The sequence below is a fragment of the Quercus suber genome, unplaced genomic scaffold, assembly GCF_002906115.3.
Source record: "Quercus suber isolate HL8 unplaced genomic scaffold, Cork oak 2.0 scaffold_1231, whole genome shotgun sequence".
NCBI classification, from domain to species: Eukaryota; Viridiplantae; Streptophyta; class Magnoliopsida; order Fagales; family Fagaceae; genus Quercus; species Quercus suber.
The window spans coordinates 43,707-52,001 of record NW_027070626.1 but is presented as its reverse complement, the minus strand read 5'-3'; the positions used below and the strand labels follow the sequence as shown (position 1 = coordinate 52,001).

The following is an 8,295-nucleotide window of genomic DNA, read 5'->3' as shown; positions in this document are numbered from 1 at the left end:
TTATTTATTTTTCATAAAGTCAGTGTTTTGCATGGTGGGAGCTTTGTTTGTTGAGTATGCTACTTCATTGTTATTTTTCTTAACTTATTGCTTTTTATTTTTTGGATGAAGTTCTTAACTTCTTGTTGCTACTGCTGTAACTAGCTATCTGCATATTTTTGAGCATTAATACTAGGATTGCCACAATGCCACATGCTCCATTATATAAGTTGTTCCAATGAAAGATCTTCACAGTTCCATGTCCTTTGTGGTGTAGGTTTTTTGTATTGAAATTATATATATATTGTGTGTATGTGGCTCTGTAACTCTCATGATATTAAAAATAATCCAAGACTATCATGTGAAGTTTGGCTAAAACTTCCACTGTATCTTTCTGGGGTCAATAGATTCAAGGCCTGCAAGTTCATGTCCAAGGATCTTGAAATTTCTGATGATGAGTTTGGCAAATGGGCATGTTAATTAATTCAAGTTGGAAATATTTATACTAGGATAAATCTGGCTGAAGTTCCCTCTGCTTGGCATTGCCACACCTCCAAAACTAGGACAATTTGTCAATTTGTCATTAAAGAAATTTGTGAAAAGCTGTCATATTTGATATTCCTATTAAAAAAAAAAAACTGTGATATTTGTCTTCCTAATCTGCCCTAAATATCATGTCAATTTCTTTGGATTTTTGTAAATTACACAGCTGTCACCAATCAAAGAAATTTATCTTATTATTGCCCAGGATGGCCCCCTGATTTTCTAAGCTTAGAAAAGAAAAGGAATATACTAATAACTAGTAGAAAATGCTATTGCACTATGTTTTTTTCTAACCATATTTTTTAGTAGTGGGATGAATATATATCTTTTAATAAAATAAAGGTAAAATATCAAATTATTTAGTAGTGGGGGATGAATATTTTGGTAATTTTTTGGGGTTTAGGGTATTTTGGTCATTTTTTGGGTTCAGGGGTATTTTGGTCATTTTTTGGAGTTTGGGGGTATTTTGGTCATTTTTTGGGTTTCGGGGGTATTTTGGTAATTTTTTGGGGTTCAGGGGTATTTTGGTCATTTTCTAGGTTTCGGGGGGGTATTTTGGTCATTTTTTGGGTTTTTGGGGGTATTTTGGTAATTTTTAGGTTTTAGGGTATTTTGGTCATTTTTGAATATTTTAGAGTACTTTGGTCATTTTCACTTTAGTGGCATTTTGGTAATTTTGATAATTGGGTAATTGGGTGGGTTGGGGTTTACTTATAATAATTGGGTTGGGTTGGATTTGGGTTAAAAGCAATTAGTTAAATGGGTTTTAAATGGGTAAATGGGTTTTGTATGCCCAATCCAATTATGCTCACCCCAAACCCGCCCATTTGCCACCCCTAAACTGTATACTAGCTTGTATGAAATGTGGTGTCGTTCTCTCCTTTCTATAGTAACATTCAACTTTTATGTATGTGCGTATATTTGAGGATTTTCTGTTTTGAGATTGTATGGTAGTTGGTTTGATTTTATGCTTAGTTGGGCTTCTATGTTATGTTTGTTATATTTAAGGGTATTTTGTGCGTTGGTTTGTTTGTTTGAGACTCTCTGACAAGTTGGCCTTAGTTCGCTGTGGAATTATGGGCTTTTAAGGGATGGACTTGTGCTCTGTCAAAGCTTATCTCTCGGGCCTGTAGTCTGTAGAGATTGAAGTGGATGCTAAGTTAGTTGTGGATATCTTGTCCAATGCCACTCCAACTGATAATCCCTTGTTTTCTCTTGTTGATGATTCAGGCATCATCTCTCATTTCAGCAAGTGAAGTTGAGCCACTGTTTCAGGGAATGCAATAGGTGTGCTGATGCCTTAGTGAAGAAATGGACTATTTTAAAATAGTAATTGTTTTGAAATTATTCGGGAATGTAATAATTTTTTTAAAACTTTAAAATACTTGACAGTTAGGTTGAGTTTTAATTAAAAAACATGTTTTCAAAGTACAATTTCAGCTGACTTGATTTTAGAAAAAAAAATTAGATTCTGAAATAGTTTCAAAAAATGTCAATTTAAAATATTATTTTTGCAAAATTTACCAAAATTGACCTTTATGTCTATGTTATGTTATGGTTTTTTTTTTTTTTTTTTTTAATGGTAATTGATGAATGAGAAAGCACTGCATGACACTACAGGGTTTTTGTCGATGCTATATGCTAAAATGGAATAGAAGTTTTGAATCTCCTATTGTGCCACTGGCACATAGGGTTATAACATTAGTGCATTTTTTTTTTTTTAATAATACTAGAGATATAAGTTATATTACAATTTTTTACAAACTGTTAATGTAGTGAGTGATTATTAGTAAATGAAAAAATGATATTAATAGTGGGTCTAGATGAAAACCAATAAGAGGTTGGTCACATCAACCTTTTGTAAAATGTTGTAATAGTTTCTGACTATACATTACTTTTTTTTTTTTCAATTCTTCTCAATTAATCTTAAATACTTAATACTTTCACAATCTTTGGTTTCCAATTTAAGATCTACAATTAACTCTCCTTCCTCATTTCAGTCATTTGCCTCTTCCACTCTCTATTAAATTCATTCAATTGTTATTCTAAAAAAAAAAAAAAAAATCTATTCAATTGCTCAATCCATTAATTGTTTTTTTCTTATTTACTTGTTCTATTTTTTTTCCTAATTGATGTTTGATTTTTATTTTTTTTGTTCTTCCCTCTTTCAACGGCGTTTCTCTCTCTCTCTCTCTCTCAGTTAACTGTTACCAATTGTTGCGGTAAAAGTATCTCAAGTACTGTTCTTTAGTAGATTCCTTCTTAAAATTCAGTCATGTGACAACTAAATTAAAAATACACTTCTTTCCCATGAGAAAAATTCACATGGTAGAATCTTAAAAGGGGAACTTAAGAAACAGCACTTAAGTATTGTACTATTTGCTCATTTCAAAAATTACATTTAGTACGCCACTTACCAACGTCGTTTTTCTCTCTCTCTCTCTCTCTCCTTGAGAAATTTCTCTCTCTTGAACTTTGTCTTCCACGAGGTTTGTTTGACACAGTCAAGCTTCTAGTATGTAATATGCTTTTTTTTTTTTAAAATTTATTTGAGGGTGTGTGTGTGGTGTGTGTGTGTGTTTGGGGGGGGGGGATTAATAATAAATAATGGGATTTTTTTTTTTTTTTTTTTTCTATGAAGTTAGTTGTTCTTTTACATGGATTTCAATCTTGAAGAGAGCTAGAAACAAAGTTCCCACAATCTGATGGTAATAACTCTGTTTTATGCTTTTGATAATCTCTCTATTAAATTTAGTTAGTAGAATTCAAGTTGGAAACATGTTTGACATAAGCAACAATTTACATACATTTTTTTTCTTTCATTTTATATTTAATTTATTCACCAAAAGTAAAGATTTTGATTTATTTTTTATTCAAGAAGTATAAGATATAAAAACTTTTTTTTTTCTTTTGCATATGTTGTGTCATACTTTAAGGCAACAAATATTTTGTGCACGACCTTGCTAATTGCTAAATAATTGTTATCTCTCTAATCAAAAGTTTTAATACTTTGTTTAGTTCAATTATTTGGGTTGCATTTGATTAGGCAACATGTTCTAAATGTAGGAGTTGTTCCAAACACACTGCCTTGCTAAATCACATAAAAAGGAACAGTGATCCAATGATTATGTAGCTTTGTTTTTAGATTTTTTTTTTATAATAATTACAACATGCTGCTAATTTCGCAGCTCGAACATTTTCTCCTAAACCCCCAAGCACTTTGTGCATGAGAATGTGCCAATTTAGCTACATGGCCTTTGGCAGCTTTGTTTTTTATGTTGAACTGTATTCACATTTTCCAAACTTATACTAGATTTTCTATCATGGGTTATAGTGCTAGATTTTCTATTAGTATTTTATAATTTTATTCTTTGAAAGGTTGAGATCAGTGTTCTAAGCTGGACACATTTGAAAAAACAATTGGCTGCTTTTTTAATCTTGGAGGCTCACCTGCTCACTTGGTGTTAAAGATTTCGGCTTAAACTCCCAGTTTCAGAGAGCGCGTTTAAAATTCTTTAAAGCATTTCCTCCCAAAAAAAAAAAAAAAAAAAACTTTAAAGCAACCAAATTAAATCAATGACATGGAGACGAAGTCAACTTCAAGCGTCCTATATCTATGTTTTTTATTTATTTATATTTTATTACTCCTTATCTTCAAGCAAAGAGAATTAGAAGTATGTTAGAAAGAATTTTTCATCTATCCTTTTAGAGTGCAAATTACAGAATAAATTTGATGAGAACGTGAAGAATTTGATTTTCTTGCCATTTTAAAGTTTAGATATCTTATAAAGAAGGTAAAGAAAGCATATATAGTAAGTTGTTATTGGTAGAAATTAAAGTAAAACAAAAATTTAGGAAAAAAATTATTTCACTCCCACATGAGGAGTCCATAACATCCATTACAGTCCGAAGCTAAAGCAGAAAGCAAGTCCACAAAAGGACTACTAAAATATTATAATCCAAGGCAATGCTGNATTGTGAAACATTTTTTTTTTTTTTTTACGATTCATTTATTCTATACTCTTTGGTTTTTGTATTTAATAACTTACTTGGATGAATATTTATGATGTGGTTCCACAAAAAAAAAAAAAAAATGTTTCACAATTTTTTTTTTTTAAATGGACAATTTACATTTTATACATAATAATATCCTTACAAATTTTTTTAAAGAGTTAACAAAATATAAAAATGACTATCAATATTATTTAAATTATATATATATAAATTATATTATGCATTTTATTATATATTTTTTAGTGTATCCATGCATATGCATGGAGTTACAAGGTAGTTTACTTAATATGGAAGATAATAATTCTCCCTGATATGAAATCAAAAGTATTTTTTATTAAAGAAGTAATGAGTATTCTTTTTCCACTAATGAATATGATTAAAGCAATATGATAATTACATATATCCCTACAACTATCAAATTTAAATATATAATAAACAAGTCAATAACAATAATTTAATTTAATTCGTTACTCAAATCATTATTATCAAATATAATATAAATATCAAAGAAACAAAACAATAACAGGGAAGATACAGCCACCATCAAAACTAATAAATATGAAATAGAATAATAGAATACTAAAAATTTGGCTGATTGTTACAAAACATATATAAAGCTTAAATTAAAATAATAGAAAACATTTTAGTACTTTGCAGTTTGCGCATATAAAATAATAGAAAATTTAATATTATTAAGAAAATTAAAACTTAAAACACACCAAGCTGTAAAGGTACCAAGCTGTAAAGGTCACCAACTCAAGTAGATAGTCATCCTTTCTAGGTTCTAGGCAAATACACAGTTATCAAGAATCAAGATAAGTAGTTGTTATTTTGGTGTAATGTGTCTGCATAGATATTCGCAATTTACTCAAACATAAACAGAGAGAGAGAGAGAGAGGATTCAGAGAGGTAGATGATGCCAATGTACTACAGATGATTGTTGATCTGGACGGAACCTGCGTCGGTCGTGGAATGGAAGCTGTAAGCATTCTGTTGAGTTCGGCTTAGGTTCTTACTACTTAGTGACTCAGGCTTAAGGGAATTTTGTCTAGTCAGGTTAGGTGTTTTTTTTTTTTTTTTAAGCCCTTTTTTTTTTACTTATTAGGAGGATTAATTCTGGTTTACTGACAAAGGATTTATTTTTGATAGTTTTTATATTATTTTTTGGTTAAAAGATAGAAATTTTTTGATATACTGGATAGGAATCATAGGATAGTGGATATTGCAGCGCAGGTTTGGTAATTTGCTGAAAGTTGCTTTTTTACAAACGTATTTGGAAGGACAATGGGCTAAGGAATGTACCAGATGCTTTTCTTAGTTCATTGTTTCAATTTTTACTGGGTTTTTCTATACTAATTTAAAATTTCAGAAAGGCCCAAATGAATTTAAGAGAGAAACCAAACCAGTAATATATTTGGGCTATGGGCTAAGGAATGGACCGGATGCTTTTATTACTAGTTCTTTCTTCTTTGTATCAATTATTTTTTGAATTCTTATAAAAAAAAAAACATATATATATATATATATTTTTTTTTTGAATTTTTCTGTACCAGTTTAAAATTTGAGAAAGACTTTGACTTGACTAAAAGAAAATTTGAGACAGGCCCAAATATTTGTTTAAGAGAGAAATCAATAGAATATTTTTATTTTCTCAAAACCTACGGGAATAGGTTCTACTTTTAACAATAATACGCAGGAATAGGACAAGTTTATACTTATAGTAGTTTATATTTAAAGTAATATTAGACAATTCCCCTTTTTTTAAATGTTCAGGGGGCAGTTTCAAAAAAAAAAAAAAATGTTAAGGGTCCTTGGCCCGCCTCCGATGGCTGATTAGTGGAAGTCTACACTTAGTCTTTATATATATATATATATATATATGTTACCAACTCTTCCAATCTCAAAAAGTGTCAGAAATGGGCACCATCACATTTTCTTCTTGGTTTTTCCTACCATGTCTCTTGTTGCTTTTATGTTTGTACATTGAAGTTGCTTTTGGTGGTGGCTATAGCTATACTTCTCCTCCTCCACCTCTTCCTCCACCCCCACCTCCTCCGCCTCCTCATCCTCCTCCTTCACCTAAATGCCTTCATCCTCCACCACCACCACCACCACCACCACCTCCTCCTCCTCCTAAACCCATTTGCACTCCACCTCCACCGCCACCACCTCCTCCGCCTCCACCACCTCCACCGCCACCACCTCCAGACCTCTACTCGAGATTAAACGAGGCCAACAAAGTACTTCAAAAGTTCAAAATAAAAGTCAAGGATGACCCAAAAGGCTGTGTAAAGAACTGGAATGGCAAGGACCTAAAAGTATGCAACTACACTGGCATCGCCTGTGCCAATTATCCAACGGACAAGAAACTAGCAGTTGCTGGAATAGACTTCAATGGGTGTGGGCTAAACGGTCACAATAATCAACTTCTACTCTCTGATTTCGTTGAAGAGTTAAAAGACCTAACATTCTTCCACGCAAACTCCAACAATTTCACTGGTGACATCCCCAGCAAAATATCCGAAAATCCGTACTTCTACGAGCTGGACCTTAGTAACAACAAGCTCTGTGGCAGTTTCCCCTATCAAGTTCTTGGTGCCAAAAATTTGACTTTCTTGGACCTCCGGTTTAACAATTTCGATGGCACAGTTCCACCTAAAGTGTTCACCTTAGATGTGGACGTACTTTTCATCAACAACAACAAATTCCAGCAAAACCTTCCAAGTAATCTTGGCTCCACGCCAGCCCTTTATCTCACTCTGGCCAACAACATGTTCACTGGGCCAATCCAAGAACCATTGCCCAAGCTTCAGAAACCCTTCTTGAGGTGCTCTTCTTGGGCAACAAGCTCACTGGGTGCTTGCCATCTGAAATTGGGTTATTGAAAAAGGCCACAGTTTTTGATGTGAGCTGCAACCAGTTGACAGGTCCAATACCACAGTCATTTCAGTGCTTGGTCAAAATAGAGCTGCTCAACCTGGCTCGAAACCAGTTCTATGGGGAGGTTCCTGAGGCTGTTTGTGAGTTGCCTAATCTGTCTAACTTCTCCTTATCTCACAACTACTTCACTCAGGTTGGTCCTAAATGCAGGAAGTTGATTGACAAAAAGATACTTGATGTTAGGAAAAATTGCATTCTAGGCCTTTCTAATCAGAGATCAGAGGCTGACTGTACTGCATTTTTCTCCAAGTACCAAGCTTGCCCCAATCTGCAATCCTTGCACAAAGTAATTCCATGTAAGCATTATACAGGTTCAGTTGGTGCCTCTGATAATCAACCAATGGCTGTAGCTCCTTCACCAAGATCCTATGATACTCTTAAACCGCATAGGTTGTGATTTTCCTGCTCTAAATTGACTTAATGAGGTTAAGTCATGAAGGGCCTTCGTATTATATTTGCATGTCTGTTTATTCTCTTAACATGTGTTTAGTTATGAATAAGCAATGGCCATCTTGACTTGAGCAGATGCTAATTGATGTAAGCAATGTATTACTGAATATCGTCGATCATAAATGGATTCATCAGATTGTCTTCATGAGATTGGTTCAATGCGTATTGCTTATTTCATCTTTTATTTTCTTTGAACAATATTTCATCCTTTGCTTATGGTCAAGTCTGCTCTGGCCTCTGTGCATGTCAACATCGTACAACTAAAGCCCATTATTTCTTTTTCTTTTCTGGTTTTGTAATTTATGGCGCAATTAATGCCAGAAGAATTTTCTTTGAAACAATGTTGGACCACGATTACATTTGTTGTGC

The 8,295-nt window shown here is 32.8% G+C and overlaps 1 pseudogene; it reads left to right on the top strand.

The window, feature by feature from the left end:
* The first annotated feature begins 6,402 nt into the window (after nt 1-6,402).
* Nucleotides 6,403-8,071, top strand: LOC111997962 (leucine-rich repeat extensin-like protein 3; annotated as a pseudogene).
* Nucleotides 8,072-8,295: the final 224 nt, after the last annotated feature.